We start from the raw sequence: 9532 nt of genomic DNA, 5'->3' as shown, positions 1-9532 counted from the left end.
CACGCCTTTATATATATATATATAGTCGTAAAGAAAATGGTCTAGGAACGTGAGACGTAGCTGTACTTTCTTTACGCCTACATATTCTGGAATACCCGTTGTCATGTCAGAGTTGAGAATTATCGCACTTTTATATATATGTATATTTTTCGAATTTTAAACGAAAACGTCGCCTTCACAATTTAAAAAAAATGGAAGAAAGGAATTAAATTTGTCACAAAAAGAATCGGGAAGTTGTGCCAAGATAACATTACCCACCGTGACCGACACATCAATAGGAGTAGCTCCATATCAATTGATATGTTTACGGATTCGCAGCCTCCATATTCTTTGTCCGCTTATTTTTGGTTTTCCCCCGAGTTCCCCGTGTTCTCTTTCTTCGTTTTGTTCTCCATAATGTTTAAGCATCATACCATACGGAGAGAAATATAGAGAGCCAAATGCAGAGGAAAAGAGAGAGATATAGAGAGAGGGGGAGCAAGAGAGACGAATACTGCAACAATAAACCAGTTTACGCCATCTAATTCATTTCAGTTCATTGGAAATTTACGGCAGAACCCCCTATCACCAATTTCACTTTAAAGTTCAATGTCACATACATGCATGTATATGGGCATAATCTACCATGTAATGTAATGTTAGCGTTGTTTAATATGCCGTGTACACCTCGGGCAAGTCTTTAAGTCATTTTGTTAACATGTGCCAACATGCTATCACTGAAAAGGTAAGTATACTGATTGCTGACGAACTGTCAAATGTAAGGTTAGCAAAGTTTCGTTGTTATGATTTAGGCAAAATTGAATCAATAGGACAAGAAATGAGTACATATAATAGTCATATTCGCATTTCTTACTTTATTAAAAAATGGATTTATATAACTGTAATAGGACTTTTTCGGGTAGGTGGTATGTTGGTGAGAATTAAAAAAATGTATAATATTATAGTATTATCTTATTTATTTTCAAGGTTAATGTAAAGTTAGTTGGTTCCAGTTTATTAAATCCTTTTAGGACAAGATCTTTATGAGGATTAAGTTAATGACACAAAGTACTTCAAATTGACAATTATATCAGTTTATTTTACTTCTACATTTTCATTTCTGAAATCAATACACAACTTGGCGCAAAAGTAGAAAAAAGGCAAACTTTGATCGAAAAAACAATGTCCGACAAAACAAGCTTCCCCAAACAAACTCATCTTCAGAATACATTTACAAGGACATGTTTTTCGTGCACGCTACAGAGATCTCTAACATTGATCATAATGATTAACTTTAGCATGAACCCAGCTGCGTCAACCACGTAACAATATGATTTCATGGTGTTGCGTTTCCCTTCTTTGAGATCCAGCCTACGAACGAAGGCACAAAGAAAGAAAAAAGGATGTGTACAGCTTCATATCATGGGAAATCATGTGCGTGTGCCTGTGTGTGAGTGTGCGTGTGTGTGCGTGTGTGCAGACTATTTGCTACACCTCGCCACCGTTTATAGACCCGGTGATTCTATCAAGTTGGCAGCCCTGCGAGAGCTTTGATAGGACCAGGGTATAAACACCTCCCTGATAGGACCAGGGACCAAAGAACATTGGCATTCACGATGCCCAATTATATTCATTCTATATTTATAATGTTTTGGACTGCGTTGCCCCTCTCCCCCCCCCCCCCCCCCCCCCCCCCCCCTCTCTCTCTCTCTCTTTCTCTCTCTCTCTCTCGCTCTTTCTCTGTCACTGTTAAGCTCCCTATTGTATGCAATACTCTCCCAGATAGCTAGCTCGGGTCTAGTATATGATTTGCATCACAAATAGTTGTTCCGACTGACTAAGCAATAAATATGAATTCAAATACATGCTGACATCGCTATAGCCTTTGAACAAGGCCACATGTCTGATAGACACCGAGCGACTAAAAAGAGACTAATCGCGAAAACCCGAATGAACGACAGAGGCAGAAGCACAGCTACCGCCACTCGATTGGGCGTTCACCATGGGTCTCTAGATTCATCTCAGCCGCTGATTTGGGTGGAAAACAGCCAGAGTCACGAGGCCTTGTCAAAAGGCTAACATCGCTATGACGACGACTTTACACATCATTTCATCTGGAAGGTTTCATTTTGGCGTACGCCATGAGAGAATACGCATACTCTTTACCACCTTACAGTACTAGGTCGATTTACGCACCCCTTTGGCTTTGCCTTTCGTTTTCTTAGCGCCTTATAATTAGCGCCTCGTTTCTAGCTCGCTTCGCTCGCCAGAATGTACGGACTCCAACAGCGCCAGGGCCATCGACAAGAGGCTACATGGGACTCGGATTATTGATAATAACATGTTTCTGCACACTGACATGGAATCTGTATTGAGATTGATTTCTGAGGCAATTGTGTTCCGAGCACTGCGTGTTTCGCTAATTTGCCAGTAATGGATTCGCCATTTAATGAACACCAACTCTCGCGTTTCTGATCGCGCTATACAAAAGTATCTTTCGAGAAAAATCGTTTCAAGTGAGTTGATAAACATGTTACTTTGACTGAAATTTGAACAAGATACGTGTGAATCCTTGGAAGCTGGGATGCATTTAGTTAACACAGTAAACACTGCTGATGAGGGGAAAGATTAAAGACCTCGTGTGATTCTTCGTTTGTATTGGACATTGCACAGACTTTAATAGACAAACGGTAAGCTTCCACTTGAAACTTCGCGTGATAATATTAAACATAACGATAACTCTTTTAAGAAGTAAGAAGGATAATTGCCAATACCAACATTTCCAAATGTAAATCGTCATTTCCTCTTTTTTTCGGATTGTACATAACATTCCAATATTAAATATGTTCAAATAATTAGATGAGATGATTCGATATATTTGAAAAAGCCCGTGGAAATTTTAATTGCAACAATTCATAAGATTGGCGATAGCTCAAAAAAAAAAACGGGCTACCATGGCAAATTAGTATCAAACTTGAAAAAAAAACTCAACGAGCTCTTCGATTATAGTGGTATGCCAATAAAGACATGATTGACTTTTTTTAAAAATCACGTTTGGGGCAAATTATGGCAACATTTTTTGCCCAAACCTCCTACATTTATGTTTAAGTATTTCATACCACAAGCGCTTCAGATTTGATCATTTGGTAGTAAATTATGATACAGAGATTACTGATAATGACTTGTCATAGCCCATCTAAGATGTTAAATCAAGGCGGACAAAATTATCACTTCCGTTACGTTACTTTTTAACACTGTGACACATCATCGGGAGTATATTTTGTTCAAGCCGATATTAGCTGTGACTCAACTTTGACCAGTCTCAGAGGACGGGCATGAATGTTGTACAACCTGCATCATATCCGTAGATACTCAGACCCCTTTCTCACTCACTTTCCTGGACCTTAACCAAAACAAAACGTGAGAGACCCTTCCGAGCACCATCAGGAGCCCGCAAGGGACCCGGAACGTTACCTACCGGCTTTTTACGGGCTTTCTACGGCCTAACGGTCAGTTCAAAACGCCGTGGGAATATAGGAGCAGCAAACTCAGCACCACGGCGCCCGTACGGCTTAAAAAACTGTCCAGGCGCCCGTAGGAACTTTACGGCAGCAGGCCGGACACTGGCCAAAAATTCCCAAAATGTCTGTTTTTACTCGCCGTACGGGCCCCGGAGTGTATAAGTGAAAGACACTTTATTATTTTTAAGTTAAAAAGAAATCTCACAGCGTCATGTTTAATTTCATCAAACAAGAACAAATAACCAAGTGATACAATGTAACATATTCCATTCAAATCACTCAACGATGGTTGCAGTATTAACAAACTAAAAAATGCCAGCAAAACCGAAACCGCCTGTCTCTCAGTATACCCAGCAATGTCTGCAGAGCAGAACCAAATCCTCTATGCATCTTGACAATGAATTGAGGTATGGCAAAGTCTCAGAATTTACCTGCAACACGCCAACCCTCGACACGTTGGCCCGAATCCACAAGGGAAGTTTGTCGACAAACCTAGGTTTATGTGCGTCATATGACGCATTTTTTTAAAAAAACGGGTTGAAACGCGTCATATGACCCACATAAACCTACGTTTGTCGACAAATCTCCATTGTGAATTCGGGCCATAGGCTCGAATCAGGTGTTTAGTAATACCTTCCTATTTATCAACATTATACTGGGCCAGCACAATAATCCCTGGTATTTGACTTATTGACTAATATGCCGTCCACGGGCAGGGGACCGTATGGTGATGGTAAGCCAGGTGTTTTTGTCTGCATCCAGTCTTGAGGCATCTGTCAGACTCGTTTGGGTGGACCGCCTCTGGGTCGATTTGTTGTGACGTTTCCTTCAACAACCATTTTTGGGTATCTTGTGGGTTTCATTCCTAGGACGTGACCAAAATATTTGAGTCTTTTAGCGGGAGACTTTGTCAAGAACATCTTAATCAAGGTTGAGGGATTCTTTGATGTGTGTTTTTAATTCTTGTCTAGTCTTGTCACTCCCATTATGAGACGGAGGTATGCCATTTCAAACATCTGAAGCCTGTTGCGATCTTCTTTTTTTAATGTCCAGGAATCTGCCGCGTGAAGCAGTATTGAGAGGATAAATGTTTGCAGTTGCATTTTCGTGTGGCTGCTGATGCTTTTTGATGTCCAGATGTTAGCATGACGAGACTATGTGTCTTTCCCGTGGCCCTCGGGGCCAATCGGGTATCTACGGACGACGCGACCGCAGTATTCACGTGCGTGCAACATACGTGAAACCGAAGCGTGAGAAGAACTTCGGTCTGTTTCGCGCCTTTTCGCGCACGCTAGTCAATCACTGACCTCTACATTAGTGCAGTTAAATGAAGTCCATTCGTTTACGTGCAGTTGTCCAAAAGAAGACGTAGATGGCATCAACCAGTATTTCCCATTGTACAGTCCGTTTAATGTCACTTGAGCTTGAGCCGTTCTTCCAACTGTTTTAGTATGTCGCTGCATATGTCAATGTTGATGTTGCGCTCCCTTTTGCTAATAACTTGCACTTCTGTCTTTGCTATGTTTACCTTGAGACCAAGGTCACAGCTTCATTTGTAGACTTGATCCACAAGTGTCTTCAGTATATCTTAGTGGGCCCTTCCTGTTAAACGATGTTGTCTGCAAAACGTAGGTAATTTATGCGTGTTCCTTAAATTTTGGCTTCCATTTGGACTTCACCCATTGCCTTGATCATAACTAGCTCGATGAGTATATGAAAAAGTTGTGGGGAGATGACACATCCCTGCTTGACTCTAACGGTTGTCTTGAACCACTCGGTCAGCTCTCCATTTACACTGACCTTACTCTTGGATTGCTCATGAAGTGCTTGTAGCAGTTGTATCAGCTTGCTAGGATAGTTAAAACATTCCATCGCCTTCCACATGCCCTTCTGTCACTCCAAGTCGAAAATCCATATTGTAGCAGTACAGGATTCTGTTATTTTCCAGGTATTGTTCAGCTATTTTTCTTAGAGTAAATATTTAGTCTGCCGTAACCCTTCCTGGTCTGAATTCTGCCTGGGATTCAGAAAAAGATTTCTTCCGTTCTTTTGAGAATTCTTCTTTATAGGATTATGTTCAGTATCTTGCCTGCATATAACATTAGGCTGATACCTCTGTAGCTCCCGCAGTCTAGTTTATTTTTCATCTTAACAATTTGGGTTATTATTGCTCTTCCCCAGTCCTCCGGGAATTTCTCAGATTCCCATAATATTTGGTTGCAGAGATAGTGAAAAAGTTATATTCCTGTTTCTTCCGCTGTTTGATATCTTCGGAACTGACTGTATCAAATCCTGGTGCCTTGCCCTCACTATTTTTTTTTTGGTATTGCACTGTTAATTTCCTCCTTTAGTATGTTTGGCTCTGGTAAATCTGAAAAGCTGTTGGGTAGACTGTTTGCTACTGTGTCATTTTTGGTTGTGTTTATAATATAGTTCGTTGTAGTTTTCTTTCTATCTCTTTTTTACTTCTGATTTTTCATTGAGAGTTCTCCCTGTCTTACTCTTAACTATTTACATTTTCTTTGATGCTGATTTGGTGTTTTTCTTAATTGTTGCATAAACCTCCTTTGAATTAGCAGCTCGGTGTGCATTTTCGACTTTACTGCAACGATTTTAGAGCCACGCACCTTTACAGCCCCTAGTCTTCCTCTTTATCTCTCTATTCAGAAAGCTGTACCTTGGTTTCAGTGAAGAGTCATCTTGTTTTGCTTGTTTGATTTTGCTGCATTCTTCGCTAAGATCTAGCACTTCTTGTGAGATCCATGCTTCCTGCGGTCTGTTCTTTTTTCATTCCCAGAACATACTTTGATGTGCTGTTAAATGTTTGTTTAATGTTTTCCCAGATACTATCTATGTCTAGGTGATCAAGTAGTGGTCTGAACTTCCCTCCGACTATGTCCGGGTAGTTTGTTTGATGTTGTTTCATCTTTCAGTTTTGACACATCACATCTCTTCATTTTGTTCTGTTTGGGTTTAGTTTGGAACCGTAGCTTGAAATCGCAAATAACCGCTTGGTGATCTGAGGCAACATCTTCACTTGGAAAACTTTTGGTTTTGCTGAATTAATTACTCTGTACCACCAATGGCACATTCCAGACATCCACTCTCCCTTTGTCTTCACTTCAACATTCAGTATCAACTTACATATTCTTTATTCTTCAACCAAACACTGAAATAAATATGTATGTGCGTTTTAAAAGTGACAATAATGACCATAATCATGAAGTCATAATAGTAGTAGTATTAGTAGTAGTAGTAGTAGTAGTAGTAGTAGTAATAATAATACTATTGATACTACTACTAATAATAATAATAATAATACTAATAGTAATCATAATGATATTAATAATAATGAGAAAATTAAAGAAGTAATTCGAATATCAATCGTAATAATGATTATAAAAGTACTATTAATAATGATATTAAAGGTCATAATAATAATAATAATAATAAAAACAAAAGTAATAATAACAATAATAACGTTATCTCTTCTAGCTGGCAACCATCATAATGATAAATTCATCTACCACTCAGCCCTCCCAAGACCTCAAATTTAAAGAAGCCGGTAAACCTCACATCACACAGACTATCCTCATGATGTCTGGAGATGTGGAATCCAACCCTGGACCAAAAAGCAAGCATTCGTAAGTGATACTGATTTATAATTTCTATCTATTTGAATTATACTGACATTCTGAGTTTTTATATTTCTTCTTCTTGTTCTTCTTATTGTTTTTCTTCTTTTTGTTGTTATTCTATACTTCTTCTTTCTTCTACACTTTCTTTGTTTCTTCTTGTTCTTGTTCTTCCTCTTCCTACTCCTCCTCTATTTCTCGACGACCTAAACCTTGACTAATTTAATTAAGTTAGTGTTCGATATCTTATAAGTAGTTCATGATAGTGATGGGGAGTGTCAGCATAAATTACAGCATTAAATATCCAAATTTGTCAGCCTCATTTGGTTCCTCATGTCTGTCTAGTTCAATTTTGGTCAATATAATCTAAGTCTTATTTACCAAGTCCTATTAGTCCTCACAATCAACTAAAAGATATAATCCTAACCTCCAGACAGTTTCATGATAGGATCAATACTGAATTTCATAACAAAGACTCGACATAGTGTACTATCATGATAATTGTATTTATATGTATTTTAAGGAGTCATTCCGAAAATGAAGAAGACTTTGATGACATCTTAAAAGACGTGGCGAGTCGCATCGGAGGCAACATGGCTATAGATAATCTCGGCAAGCCCTTGGTTTTGATCCGGCCGAAATTGAGAGGTACATAGCCACGAACACCCGTTATCAGCATGTGACGTATGATGGTACATTGAAGATGCTCCGCAATTGGCGAGATAGCCAAACAGAGGCAACGGAACGACCAGCTCTTGCAGATGCTTTGAAGCTAGCAGGACTTGTAAGAATTGCAAATATCTTCATCCGGACCCCGAAGGTTCAAAAACTCCAAACCGGTGTGTACTCACAGTTTAAATTAATGTTGTTTTGTTCAAAATAATTCGACAAAATTAGGAAAATAAAAAAGCCGTTTAGAGCACATTTTTAAGGTGGCAAGGATGGCCATCGGTTTCATATTGCTCCGATTGTCTCATTTTCGCTCGCGTGAACATTGCCAGCACAAAACACTGACCTCTACCTCCTGGACGGATCATCGCCCGTTCCCATTCACTATACGTTAGTACTAAAAGGCTGTATTGTCTGACCGTTCATGAATATTCGTGCTTTTGCTTAAAGGGATCGTTTAACAATATTAAATCTCAGATACACGGTCCTACATGTTACCAGTGTCTGTGATATGGTGTAATATTGAAGCCTTACAAAAATCGCGCTTCAAAATGATTAAGAAGTGCCTCAAAAAGTAAAAATCTTTGAGTGACCGGTTTTACCATACTCGTTTTCCCCAATAGACTGTAGTGCTATGAAAACCGTCAGGCGAACGGTTTTCAAAATTTGTAATTCCAATCATAAATATCTTAATAATCAGACAGGCGATCGGCTTGTAAAAGTCATGGGGTTTCTGACTGACCTAAAGGTTTATAATTATCATTGCAGCATGAGCTAAATCCAGAATTTTGGTTCAGAATCTGGGACAAATTTACTGAATCCCTTTAACTCGGCAAAATGTTTGCTTTTACTTAACAGAAAAATTACGGTGGGGGGTTGGATGAAATGGACATAATGAACATAGCAGAAGTGATAATTGATAATTCATGCTTCTTATCCTTCGTGTGCTTTACCTATAATCTTACAATCACTTGGCAGACTGAGTCCAAATTTCGACTTGTTTCACATGTGTATTATAGGCAATGGCGAGCTTGCAACCTATTTTGAAAAATTACGGTGGGTGAACTTTCAAAAGTCAATGAGACATGAAGGCTCCAATGAAAGAGCTAGTGATAACGTACGTCGGGGTGGATGTGCTTTTCGTTTAAACAAAAAATAAATTTTGAACGATTTTAAAAAAAACGTCCATAGGCTAACATGTATAGCTGCTGACTCTGACGATAGGGGGCGTTGTGAAATGAGACTAAACGGAGCTATATGTGGCTCCCTACACATGAAATGACATATAAATGTTAACATTATTATTATGCAGTCAAAATTGTAGGAGCCATTCTGTCGATCATGTTACTTTTCTTTAAATGTAGTTGAATCAAATTTGTTTTCCAATCATTCACGTCTAAGGGAAGTACAACCATGAAAAAGGTCACGAAGCATGAATCTATTATCTTGATAATGATTTGCCTGAAATGTATATAAGATATAATAGGAAAGTCGTAAACTTTTCATTTGCCATCAGTGCCGATTTGCACTCGTTTGTCATACGTGCAGATCGGCACAAAAGAATAGGGACCAATTTGTGATTGACAGAAGGATTACCTACTTTTTGCAAAACAATAGTTCTCCAAAATTGGGCACCTCCAGTTTTGATTAGCCCCATGGCAATCCTGAAAACACGTGTAGATTATTCTCGCATTGGAATCGGTTAAATGGTTTTTAAGGCTTTTGGCA

At 39.0% G+C, this 9532-nt stretch overlaps 1 long non-coding RNA gene across 1 annotated transcript; it reads left to right on the top strand.

Annotated features, from left to right (window-relative positions):
* The first annotated feature begins 2284 nt into the window (after positions 1 to 2284).
* On the top strand, positions 2285 to 8007 carry LOC115925065. The gene is made up of 3 exons (XR_004064546.1): positions 2285 to 2669; positions 6996 to 7144; positions 7659 to 8007. It is a non-coding gene; the product is annotated as an uncharacterized LOC115925065 (long non-coding RNA).
* The last annotated feature ends 1525 nt before the right edge of the window (positions 8008 to 9532 follow it).

Source organism: Strongylocentrotus purpuratus, unplaced genomic scaffold, assembly GCF_000002235.5.
Source record: "Strongylocentrotus purpuratus isolate Spur 01 unplaced genomic scaffold, Spur_5.0 spur5_scaffold_17, whole genome shotgun sequence".
NCBI lineage: Eukaryota > Metazoa > Echinodermata > Echinoidea > Camarodonta > Strongylocentrotidae > Strongylocentrotus > Strongylocentrotus purpuratus.
The sequence above is the reverse complement of the archived record's forward strand: the minus strand, read 5'-3'. Positions and strand labels throughout refer to the sequence as shown.